Here is a 13,761-nt window from a genome sequence, read left to right as displayed (position 1 = left end):
ACAATTTCACAGAAAAATTCATTTCTCGGGCTCTCGACCTCGAAATTCGACTCCGGGCATATGCCCGAGTCTCATATTTTTCTACGGACCCTCCGGGACCGCCAAATCACGGGTCCGGGTCCGTTTACCAAAAATGTTGACCAAAGTCAACTTTAGCAATATTAATATCAAAATTCTTCAAATTTTTCACAAAGTTCACATATTTCAACATAAAAGCTTTCCGGCTTCGCGCCCGGACTGCGCACGCAAATCGAGACAACTAAAAGCGAGGTTTTCAAGGCCTCGGAAGCACGGAAATAGGAAGAAGTCCGGTGATGACCCTTTGGGTCGTCACATTATTACTCGTTTACTACTTGCTACCATTTATGTTTCTATTACTTTATTGTTGGCTGTAAATCAATAATTTTTCCGTTGTTTGTCTTACATTGATGTTCTTTCCATTGTTAGCTTATGTATATCTTGAACAGGTTTCTATGTCTAGTAGGTGTCTTAACCTAGCCTCGTCACTACTCTACTGAGGTTAGGCCTGATATTTATTGGGTACCATTTTGGTGTACTCATGCTACACTTCAACACATTTTTGTGCAGATTTAAGTATTTTTATTGTGTTGTTGACAGTTGCGTCTGCGCGGCAGGAGACTTCAAGGTATATCTGCTTGACGTTCGCAGGCCTCGGAGTCACCATCCTACTTTATTATGTTACTGTTAAATTGTAATTCAAAACAATATTGTGCTTAGAAATTCTAGTGTGTTTTAGTAGTTCTTATGACTCCGTACTACTGGTTTTAAAAATGTATAACTATTGGCCGCTTCCGGCTAGGTATGTCATTTAACGGTTTATGATAAATGATTAAATAGTTTAATTCTGTTATTAAATCAGCATGTGTTAGGCTTACCAAGTCTTAGAGACTAGGTGTCATCACGACATTCTAAGGTGGGAATTTGGGGTCGTGACACACCGTCAAGCTTATGGAAGAGAACCCATCCTACCGATTATCTAATTTACAGTCTAGCTAAAAGACATCAAATAAAATCAAGAGAATCTGTAATCATACAATAATACAGATCTATTGCAACTATATTCGCAAGACCAGATACCGAACAAGATAGCTAAAGGCAAGCTCTGATACCACGATGTAGAATTTAAGCACATACACAGAACCTACGCACCGAAATATGAGTAAGAACGTACCTTCAACCATGGTTGTTCAAGTGATATAGAGAATCGCCTTTGAAACCTTTGACAGAAAACCTAAGGAGTCTTCTAGTATGTGCCTATCGCAGGATGCCAGACTGATGGAGTCACAAGCGTATTTATAGGTAGGCTAGGGACTCTTAGGCAAATACATTAACCCTAGGGTCTTCTCCATAAAATACGATTGCCCTAGAGACTCATAATTAATAGTTTTCTTCCGTCAAGGAAACTTCTAGATATGCATAACAATAAAATATTATTTGATAAGGTAATTATTTGGAAGACAAGTTAATTTAATTAATTACCACAATATGTGGGCCACAAAAGACTGCAATTCTTACAAAATGAACATTCGTAGGAATGAAATTTAGTTCCAAAAATGCCACGAGCCTTCGCAAGTTTTCACAACCAGACTGAAATGTTTATTACCAGTCAAGAGTTTTATATTAATCTGATTAATTTTCTTCCAAATGCACAAGCAATATATGTGGTTGATCACGCCCAACTATGCCTTATAAAACGGACTAAGCGGTTGCTGCAAATATAATCCGGTTTACAAGTCCGGAGTCGAATCCCACAGAGAACTAAGGTTTAGCTACAGCTGTTCACTATCACCAAGAAGACAAGCTTGAACAATTCCTAACTTATAGATATTAAGATTCTTGTGTTTAACTAATTAACTAACAAATTAAAATAATAAATTAACAACTAACGATACTGAGGGTTAGAGAAAATATTAAGGAGGTCTAGAGTTATGATTTCCCCAATTGTCGGAATCCTTCCCGCTATGTCTTCTATAATTTCGCCTAAGTATTCTCTACCGATCATGAGCACTCTCATTACCGTAAATCTCTCCCGGGTAATTACGACAATTTACTAGACGCACTCTCCCGAGCTACGCTAGCTAGCTTTTAATACAGCTCACTTCAGATTGCACCCAAGGCTTCGTTATCCTTAATCCCGCCTTTAAACCCTCGGTTATTGATCCCTCATATACTCTGGGAGTGGTGTTGTTCAACAATTACCTAAATATGCACTCTCTCCCGAGTTATGCATACTAAATAGGCATAGCTAATTGAGAGCTCTTCAATCAACCACAATATAAACGTAGTTGAACAAATAGAGAAAAGCTATGGCTCAATTATATAAAAACATAACAAGAATTTATCCTACAAAAGGTTCTATCAAAACTCTAGATAACAAATTAGCTATTCATAATAGTATGTAAAACTACAATACTAAAAGTTATAACCAACAATGAAAAATAGGAAGAGGAAGGAAAAAACTCGTAGAAGAATTCTCCGCCTTGCTCCCAATGTGTTCTTGCCTCCTTATGTCGAATCTATGTCCAAAATATGTCCCCTTCCCTTTCTTGGCCGGCTTCCTTCGTTTAATATAGGGTTTAGGACTTAAAATCCCGTGTTTTGCACATAAGTCCCTGAAATTTCCGCCTCCTGCCGCGGTTTTGCCGCGGTTCCATCTTCAGTTGTCTGCGACCATCTTCTACCGCGGTTCTGCCGCGGTCGCGGTGGAACCGCAGTTTTTCACCCTGCTCCCTTTGAAATTTGGAAACACGTAAAACATGAAAGTTGTAGCCCTTTGAGTTAGCTTTCCAACTATATATTGTGGAGCCCAAATGGAGTTCTGAACAAAAAGTTATGTGTATTTTACTAGACAGTGCGCAATATGCCTACTCGAGTCTTCGTTTTGTTGTTTTATCATCCGTTGATCCCCGAATACGATCTCGGCTTAATTCCTTGAGCTTTTACTCAGACTTCAAAGCTTCAAATCACTTAAATTCATTCCATAACATCTATATAGCTCGGAATCACACCTACAAGGCATAAAACACACAATTAGTGCAAAACACTAGCGTTTAAAGCGCAAACTCAATTAAAGTGCAGCAAATTCAAGTGTAATAAGTTGACTAAAATATGCAATTATAGCCTATCATCAACACCCCACACTTAAACCATTGCTCGTCCTCGAGCAATCAAACTACACTTTTTTTATAGACACAACCTTTTTAAACAATTCTCCTAACTCATCACAACCAAGAGTATTTAAAATAGACTAAGCACAAAAGCGTAACATCTTCACCTCAAGATTTGACTCACAAGTACCACACGTTATTCACAACTCACCCACTTACTCTAATATAGAGGTCACTGACATTACCTTTCCTTCATGAATCAAGTGCCCTCACACAACAAAAGAGAGTAGTTCCACACAATAAAATTTACGAACACTTAGGAACTCAAGATAGAAAGAATTCACTCACTCTCAGAAATAACATTCATATGCCACAAAAGATGCACCATAAGCTTGCCCGTAGTGTACTACTCCACTAATCGAGCTCATTCAATCTTGGATCAATTAGGACTTTATTTGGTTGTAATGTAGGCTACGGGACGGGTAGGATACATTTAGATATAAGAGTGACTACACCTCCCTAAGCACTTTAATACATATACTTTAACATTTAAACCCCATACTTATGTGAAACCAAAACTCCATCTTCACATCAATTTATATTACCCCATACTTCTTTAAGCACACTTACGTCAAGAGCCACCACTTATCAAGATTTTTTTTTTTTTCACAACAATCCAACTATATTTTTTTTTCAATTCAAGTGGCTTTTCCTTTTTCAAAACAGTGCACCTTTCTCCTTATTCAATTAGTTCCACTCAAAAGCCAAACCAACCACCCCACACTTTAACTTTTACAAAGTTCATAACAATTCAAGTGCTCATGAGAGGTTACAATGGTTCAAATAGATGGTTAATTCAAACAAATGGGTAAGGCTTGTAATGTGGTTGCCAAAGAAACAGGATTACAGGCTCAAAGGGGTTAACTACGATACATAATAATTAGGCGGGTAAAATATACATATCTGGCTCAACAAAGAAATGCCTATATCACTTCCTAGACTGAATAAAACTATATTTCGCTTTTGCAAACACACAGGGCAAGTTCTAGCATCAAATGCAATGCACTGAATAACGCAAAACCTTACACACACATGGCACATAACTCATCTCAGGATTGGTTTCATCAAGATACTCTAGTCAAAGCAGTTAAGCAAAGTTAAAATCATACAATTTAAGGTACTTCTACAAGAGTCAAAAACTGAGCCTAAGCGTCACAGACCAAAGTACTCACTATTCTCAAGGCATAACAAAGTCAAGAGATATTGCTTCATTTCAAAACAAAAAAAAATGCTCAATTTCCCAAAAAAAAACTAATTACACCCGGTTCAAATAAAACCTTTGGAAAAGAACCTTGGTTTAAAGAAAAACCAAGGGGTAATTGCTACACTACCTAACAAAAGAAAATCTTTTTATTTATTTTTTTCTTTAGACTTAAATCCCTCAAGAAAATTGTCTAATAGATCCGTCATCAGGAAAAGCCCAATCTTTTAAAAAAAACAAACACAGCTAATGTAGCATGAAAAACAACCCAGACAATCTCCTCACCCCACACTTAAAATTGTGCATTGTCCCCAATGCACATCCATACATACAAGAAGGTAAAAGAAACTCCCTGGTAGGCCAAAGGCCGAAGCACTAGCAGCTCATGGGGTACTCAGACTTCTCCCAGCTTGGTCCTTCGTGCGGGTACCTCACACTTAGTTCCAACCATTTCATTTGTTGGTGCATCCTTCCAATACCTTTGCTTTCCATGCTCCTAGAAAATAAAAAAATTGACACTACAAAAATAATATAATAAAAAAAATATAAAAAAAATAAAAGAAAGCAATAAAGCTGGGTTGCCTCCCAACAAGCGCTTGATTTAACGTCGCGGCACGACGTGAATCACTTTCTGCCTCCACTTTGAACTTATGAATCGGACCCCAAGTTTTGATTCTGCTCTATGATCATGCTCCTGGGGTGGTGGAACGAATCTGACTGGCCCAATAAAATAATGTAGTATTCTGCACTTCTTGGCCTTTATATGAGGTGTGTAATCCCGACTTTCTGGCAAGAAGAATTCCAGAATGTAAGCACTTTGTTCCTCATTCCTTGACTCCTCAAATGGCTCGGACGACTCTATTTCCATATCATCATCTAAACACAATGTGGAAAAATGCTTGGAGTGAGGACCAATGCGCTCAACTACATGAACATTGGGACTATCTACATTCTCAACACTAATGACAATAGAGTCAACTAAATATGTATCCTCAATATCCTTGGTTGACTCTAGTATCTCTTCTACAACATCGACATCCTCAAAATCTAGTGTGATTGATTGTTGGTGTTCTACTCTAGCCTCCTCCTCTAGCTCATCAGTTTCTGTATCTAATTCACGCTCTTCTTGGATACTATTCACAATATTGGCTTGTTGAGCATTAAAAACTTCAACCAGTTGACTCATGTGAACTTTCAAGTTGTGAATAGTTTCCTCCTGCCTTTCTATCCGCAGTAGTAATTTACTCTGTTGTTCCAAAATGCACTTTAACATATCTTCGAGCTTCTTTAGGTCAGCTTCCCTAGGTTCTTTGTTCCTATTAACTTCACCAGAAAAAGAAGAACCATCAAAGTAAGGGGTTGGGGGAAGGTAAGAAATATAAGCACAACCGTGAAAGTGACCATCTTGACCACCACACATATCACACACATTCCACACATAAGATTGAGTTGGTGCACAAAACTCGCTCTCAGGAATATTTTGATAATTTTGCCCTGGGTGGTTTCCTTCACAATATGCATAAGGAGGATCAAAAGTAGAATTACCAACAACAAAATTCTCATAATTCCATGATGTCATGTTTCTCAAATAAACAAATAAAACTAAAATAAAAAAATAAAAAAAAATCAAATAATAAAATAAAAGTTCAAACTTGAAACCTAGCAATATGTACACCTACAACTACACCGTTAGTTCCCCGGCAACGGCGCCAAAATTTGATCACGCCCAACTATGCCTTATAAAAAGGACAATGCGGTCGTTGCAAATATAATCCGGTTTACAAGTCCGGAGTCGAATCCCACAGAGAACTAAGGTTTAGCTACAGCTGTTCACTATCACCAAGAAGACAAGCTTGAACAATTCCTAACTTATAGATATTAAGATTCTTGTGTTTAACTAATTAACTAACAAATTAAAATAGTAAATTAACAACTAACGATACTGAGGGTTAGAGAAAAGATTAAGGAGGTCTAGAGTTATGATTTCCCCAATTGTCGGAATCCTTCCCGCTATGTCTTCTATAATTTCGCCTAAGTATTCTCTACCGATCATGAGCACTCTTATTACCGTAAATCTCTCCCGAGTAATTACGACAATTTACTAGACACACTCTCCCGAGCTACGCTAGCTAGCTTTTAATACAGCTCACTTCAGATCGCACCCAAGGCTTCGTTATCCCTAATCCCGCCTTTAAACCCTCGGTTATTCATCCCTCATATACTCTGGGAGTGGTGTTGTTCAACAATTACCTAAATATACACTCTCTCCCGAGTTATGCATACTAAATAGGCACAGCTAATTGAGAGCTCTTCAATCAACCACAATATAAACATAGTTGAACAAATAGAGAAAAGCTATGGCTCAATTATATAAAAACATAACAAGAATTTATCCTACAAAAGGTTCTATCAAAACTCTAGATAACAAATTAGCTATTCATAATAGTATGTAAAACTACAATACTAAAAGTCATAACCAACAATGAAAAATAGGAAGAGGAAGGAAAAAACTCGTAGAAGAATTCTCCGCCTTGCTCCCAATGTGTTCTTGCCTCCTTAGGTCGAATCTATGTCCAAAATATGTCCCCTTCCCTTTCTTGGCCGGCTTCCTTGGTTTAATATAGGGTTTAGGGCTTAAAATCCCGTGTTTTGCACATAAGTCCCTGAAATTTCCGCCTCCTGCCGCGGTTTTGCCGCGGTCGCAGTGGAACCGCAGCCAAACATGCCCTCTGATTCTTCAGTTGTCTGCGACCATCTTCTACCGCGGTTCTGCCGCGGTCGCGGTGGAACCGCGGTTTTTCACCCTGTTTCCTTTGGAATTTGGAAAAACGTAAAATATGAAAGTTGTAGCCCTTTGAGTTAGCTTTCCAACCATATATTGTGGAGCCCAAATGGAGTTCTTTAGCAAAAAGTTATGTGTATTTTACTAGACAGTGCGCAATATGCCTACTCGAGTCTTCGTTTTGTTGTTTTATCATCCGTTGATCCCCGAATACGATCCCGGCTTAATTCCTTGAGCTTTTACTCAGACTTCAAAGCTTCAAATCACTTAAATTCATTCCATAACATCTATATAGCTCGGAATCACACCTACAAGGCATAAAACACACAATTAGTGCAAAACACTAGCGATTAAAGCGCAAACTCAATTAAAGTGCAGTAAATTCGAGTGTAATAAGCGACTAAAATATGCAATTATAGCCTATCATCAGTGGTCGTACAAAGTAATACAATAATAAATAGAGTGTCCAACCTATAGAGACTTGTATTAACTATTCACTAATTTCACTCAGATTGTTATTCAGTCGAGTCAATCAGAGTTGAATTGTGTGATTATAACTACGTAGAGAATGTAACAATTAACTAGCTAAGCAAGCAGAAAATGGATGTTAAGAATTCAGCAAAGATAAATATTCCAGGGTTGTGATCGATTTACCAATCCTATTGTGTTCTAATTAACTTTCCTTTTCATGCAATTCGCTTATGGTTGCTAATTAATCGAGTAATTGCTCTCATAGTATTCTTCTGAATTACTAATCGCCTATTCAGTTTTATTTAACTTGTTGTATAATAGATTATTTGTTTATGTTTAAAGTTAATTACTTATTATGGGCAGTAATCGCCTAGGATTTGACACGTGACATAAATAGTACACTCGAATCATTCCTTACATCAAGGATATTCAACGTTTAAATGTTACAAAAAAAGAAAATCATTCTTTCCCTATTTGCATAATTTTGTTTTAGCCGAAAGGGATTCAGTTGAACAATATTTACATTGATAGTGTGCATATGATTTACACTATCTGGTCACTTAAAAGTCAATTATATGTGATTTTCCATAACAATCATAGATTGATAGCTAGAATGATTATTTGCAAAACATGGTAAATTATTCATAACAACAGGTAAAAGTAACGATTAGGCTGTCTATATCATACCTCTTAGGGTGCGACCCTTCTTCGAACATTACGTAAACGTGGGAAGTCTTGTGCACCGGGCTATCCTTTTTAACAGGTAAAATTAAACTGATAGGTAAATATCAATCTTTTACACTGTCAATGTATCCATTTTCTTTTGTTGATGCTATAGGTTCCTAAGGACAAATTTATAATTTGGATAGAATTGGCAATTTGTTTTGCACTAACTCCTTTCGCAATATTTTCCCTGCAGCTGATCTTGGTATACCACTGATAAAATTAACTCTTCTGACTTTCTTGTATGGGGCTACTTGGCTAGAAACAAATTGAATGACCTGGTCTTCTGTGAGCTCAGAACCAGCTGCTTTTACAACATATGCCACTGGTATTTGTCCTGCTTCCTCGTCTTCTAGTCTGCTTAAAAATATTATATTGTTAGATACAAAAGTTGAATTTAACTAAAAGTGAGGGAGGGGTAGAGGAGTTGAGGTAACGCACGGGACAACTGCTGCATCAAGTATCTGATGGTGACTCAATAGTATTGCTTCAAGTTCTGCTGGAGCTACCTGTATTTGAATATAAACCAATTTATTTTACCTGAAAAGGTGCTTATCGACACTTTTTTACCAAATATATGAAATACCTGTTATCAGTTTCAGCGTTTTTATCATAATACAAAGCTACTTATTTAAAAAAGGGTTTTTTTCATTTTTAACCCGCGCCAGAAACTGTACATTCGGTAGCCAAAAAGTGTATAAAATTTGTATAACTTTTATATATAACATATAAAATATATATATATATATATATATATATATATATATATATATATATATATATATATATATATATATATATATATCGGCTATTATTTTGAGAGTGGCGATACAAGTGTCATTTTTCCAATAAAAAATCACAACAATTTAAACTATTGACGGGTTCGAGTCGTGGAAGCAGCCACTAATGCTTGTATTAGGATAGACTACATCACACCCTAGGGGTGCGGCTCTTCTATGGATCCTGCGTGAATGCGAGATACTTTGTGCACCGGACTGTCCTTTTTACAACAATTTAAACTATTTTTCATCACCTAATACTTATCACTAATTTTAATCAGATAAACAAAGCGGCCTCACATTCTCTTTGACGCGTAGATAGTGAATATAGAGATCATGAAAGTTTGCTCATACCTGATAACCATTATGCTTGATGAGTTCCTTTATTCGATCAACGATGTACAAATATCCCTCGTCGTCAAAGTAACAAAGATCACCAGTTCGGAGCCAGCCATCAGCAGTGATTGTAGCAGCAGTTGATTCCTCATTTCCGAAATACTCTTTCATCACCCCTGGACCTTTTAACCACAGTTCACCTTCTTTAAATGGTGGCATCGCCTCCCCTGTCTCGTGATCAACCACCTTAGCGGAGAAGGTCGGGAACAACATTCCTGCTGAGCATGGACGCGCCTTTGCCTCTTCATTGGTAATGAAAAATGTAGCCGCACCAGTTGTCTCAGTTAGACCATAGCCTTGCTTGAGCTCCACCCATGGGAACTTCTCCCGGAATGCATCTGCTACCTGTTGAGACATAACATAATTAAGTGATAGAAAGTAGGTTAATTTTTTCCCGACACCTTAAATTTTTAGATAAAATGGTCAGACAAATCAACATGCAGGGGTGGCTCAGGTACATGCGGGATGTTAGGTCTAAATTTTTAAATGAAATTTATAATATATACATTTTATCTGAAGTTTATTTTCTAGTTTTTTGAGATACAAAGTTGTTAGTAGTAATTTTGTTTATAATCGATTTCCTCTGCAGATAATTCCTTTTCAATTGATAGTATAGCCAACTCATTTATTTCTTGCGACATTATTGATCTTAGGTTAGACTTTATAGTGCAATAAAAGTATAAAATTATTGGAAGCTTAAAAGTACTGTTGAATACTTGAACTAATGAAATCGTGGAGAAAGAAGGTGAGTAATAAAATCTTGGAAAAAGAAGGTGAATAAGAATATCAAATAGAAAGACAGAAAATATGTAAAATTAACGAAGGGGAAGTAAATATTTTACATATTATCTAATGAACGGGTAAAAGATGGTATTGTTAAATCAACTCAAATTGAAACGTTAGGAAAAATATTCATCTGCCCATTTTTAAGTAAATCAAATTGTTACTTTATTTATACTAAAACACTTTATTTCCTTTTATACGAAAAACTCTACTTTTATATAAAAACTACTATATTTTTTTAAATACCTATAACTTAATATTTTTTAAAAATGGGGTTCCTCAAATTTAGGGGCCTAAGGCACAAGCCTTACTAGTGAAAATAGCACGGTATAGTCAGTTTTCAGACTGGTCAATCAAAAAATAGGCAGCGTTTACCAAGTCAATGAAAAATAGCCACTATTTTGCTGCAATAGAGACCGGTCCAGCATAATATACTGGAGTTCAGTGCACTTGTGTATGAACTCCAGCATATTATGTTGGACCGGTATACTTTGCTGGCTCCGGTATAATATACTGGAGACTGGAGCACCGGTGCTCCAAACTCCAGTATATTATACTGGACCAATATACTTGCTGGAACTCTAGTATATTATGCTGGAGTTCTAGTGTACTTATGCTGGAACTCCATCATATTGTGCTGGTGTTCCAGCATACTTATTCTGGAACTCCAGTATAACATGCTAGAGTTCAAGTATACTTATGCTGGAACTCCAGCATAATATACTGGAGTATTTTCCGGGTTTTGAACAGTGTTTTCGCTCAGATTTATCTTTATATAAAAAGTGACTAAATTTCGATTACTTTTGAAATTGGGCTATTTCTGAACGACCAGTTGTAAATCTGGCTATTTTTAAAATTTACCCACTAGTAAAAATAACATTAGAGTTGCCCCTGTCAACATGGTATCAGAGCATGCAAGAAGTTCAGGTTCAAATGTCACTGTCATCGAAAAAGCAAATATATTCTCACATGTTTGGCCATGAAAAAGAATCAGAGCCACACGTGAAGAGACGTGTTGAGACATAATAACATAATCAATTGGTAAAAAGAGTATTCTCTCTAATCGTTTAAAGATATGGTCGTACAATTCAACAATACCTCTTTGCTCAGTGGCAGCCCCTGAGGAAACCTTCCGCAACGATGATAAATCATAACCACCTTTGTTATACTTAACTAGCCCGAGAATCACAGGTGGAACTGCTGGAATGTTACTGACTTTGTGTGTCTGAATTGCTTCCAACATAGCTTGGAAATCAAATTTTTGCATCAACACAGTTGTAACACCTGAGCAAAATAATCCCAGACCGAAAAAGACTAGACCGTATACATGAAACGTCGGTATGAAACAGAGGAAAATATCATCTTGAGACGATGTTACATCGACGTAGAACTTAAGAAGTTTCATAATTGCAAAAAAATTAGCATGAGTTAACACTACACCTTTGCTAACTCCAGTAGTTCCTGAAGAGTATAGTATTGCTGCTGTATCTGAAAGCATTGGTCTGTCCTTTGGCATTTCTAAAGGATCACAATTCTCAATCAAATCCTCTACTGAAACTGAATTTTCATCGTTCTTGGGTCGAGTTGTGAGAAGAGTTGGCACACTAGTGTGGACTAATTTATGCACTTCTTCTGGTGCAGCAATAGCTAATTTTGCACCCGATAAACGTACTTGTTTCCCGATTTCTGATTCAGTGTTAAGTGGATTGGCAGGAGATAATATAGCACCAACTGAAAGAACAGCTAGACATATTATTGGATACAAAAGTGAATTTGGTGACAAAACAAAGACAACATCACCTTTTCTAACACCTAGTGCATGGTACAATCCTGTGGCAAGTGAAGCAATAGAACGTTGGAGTTGAGCATAAGTTAATTTCTGGTTATTTGCAGAGTCAATTAGTGCAACTTTTGACTCAGCTTGGGCAGGGGATGGAAATTGTGACATCACAAATTTGGCTGTGTCATGATCAAAATTATCACTAGGCATTTTGTGTTGTTTACTAAGTTGGAGGACTGAGTGATAAACTCCTGTCTCAGAATCATAGCCGTTTTTTCGATCGAACGATGGCTGATGATATTTGGATTGCTCTTCTTCGCTTGTGGAAGCCCATCCCTCTTCACCTGACATTTTTAGGAAAAATATGTCTTAAGCTAAAAATGAATAGAATGACCTTGTATTTGTGCTAGTTTATGCAAATGTTGAGTTTAAATAAATAAGGTTTTGGTTTAGAGCTTGAAAATCATCTTTAATTTATGTGACTCTGTCTGCTAGCTTTAGTCGGCAGAAACTAAGGGACCAAGTCATCATTCTTCGGAGCAATCGAATAAAACATAGTAGTATATTATTTGGCCTGTCAATTGTTTGGATGGAATAGATGAAACAAGACATTATGTTTGGTGTGTAATATACAAATATATAAGGTAGTATATACCAAGAGTTTATATTCTATGCAAAGGACAATGTAAAGAATTTTATACTATCAGATTAAATTGACCTGCAACAACATGTAACTCTCCATATTAAACCTGATAGTAATACTTAAAATAGATTAATAATATGCTATAACCAGTTAATTGTATTGATAGTATAAAAACTATTTTCACTATATATAACTTAAAGTCTTGTACCAGACCCTCCAAAACTCTCAAGACGGACTTTAACTTAAAAAAGAAGTTTTATGACAATAATCACATCTTTTTCTTAATTAATGACGCATCCAAACTTTTGCTTATTAGGTTCAGGGAAAAGAAAAGGATTAGATAAATCAAGAAAACGATTTGAACTGTTCTTGACTTGGTGAGTGCATATGTTCAGTATTTGAAAAATTGGAAAATTTGCCGTTTAAGTTTATAAAAAATGACAACAAGTGATTGGTGATTTTGGCATTTTCAGTTGGAGGTCACTAGCCATCCTTTTAATCACAAAAACTAGGCTACAAAGTTAGTTTATCCAGTATTAATTTGATTATTTATGTGTGTCATAAGAAGAGCCAAAAAGGGTTGAGATCTATCTACAAAAGATTAGCGAATTAACACATGATTAATTAATCTCAAATAAGACATGAATGTCATCTGATCATTTCTTTTCATAAATAGACCATATATTAAAATTCTCAGTAACATGCCCTTAATTTTAATACTGTGTTTTTCCGTCCTTTTCCCCGGTGCCGGCAGATCCTTTTTTTAATTTATATTTTTTTTATTTACTTCAAGGGAGAGGGGGCGGGGGAAGGTGATGTTACGCTAGTGATTGGGTTTGAACCCTTCACCTCAATTGTAGAAGGCATAACACTACAACATTATGCATCTACAGCTACGAATAAAAAAAGGGTGGCTATTACCTAGCAATGGCCACAAAAATTGAAATTCCGTGGCTGTTCACAATTTGGTGAAATTTCTTAGCTACAAAAAGTAAATTGGCAAAGCTAATTCCTA

The 13,761-nt window shown here is 36.5% G+C and overlaps 1 pseudogene; it reads right to left on the bottom strand.

Moving 5' to 3' along the window:
* Positions 1 to 8,496: 8,496 nt before the first annotated feature.
* On the bottom strand, positions 8,497 to 12,514 carry LOC109241428 (annotated as a pseudogene).
* Positions 12,515 to 13,761: the final 1,247 nt, after the last annotated feature.

Source organism: Nicotiana attenuata, unplaced genomic scaffold, assembly GCF_001879085.1.
Source record: "Nicotiana attenuata strain UT unplaced genomic scaffold, NIATTr2, whole genome shotgun sequence".
Lineage (NCBI taxonomy): Eukaryota > Viridiplantae > Streptophyta > Magnoliopsida > Solanales > Solanaceae > Nicotiana > Nicotiana attenuata.
Note: the sequence above shows the minus strand (reverse complement) of the source record. Positions and strands in the feature narration are given on the sequence as shown.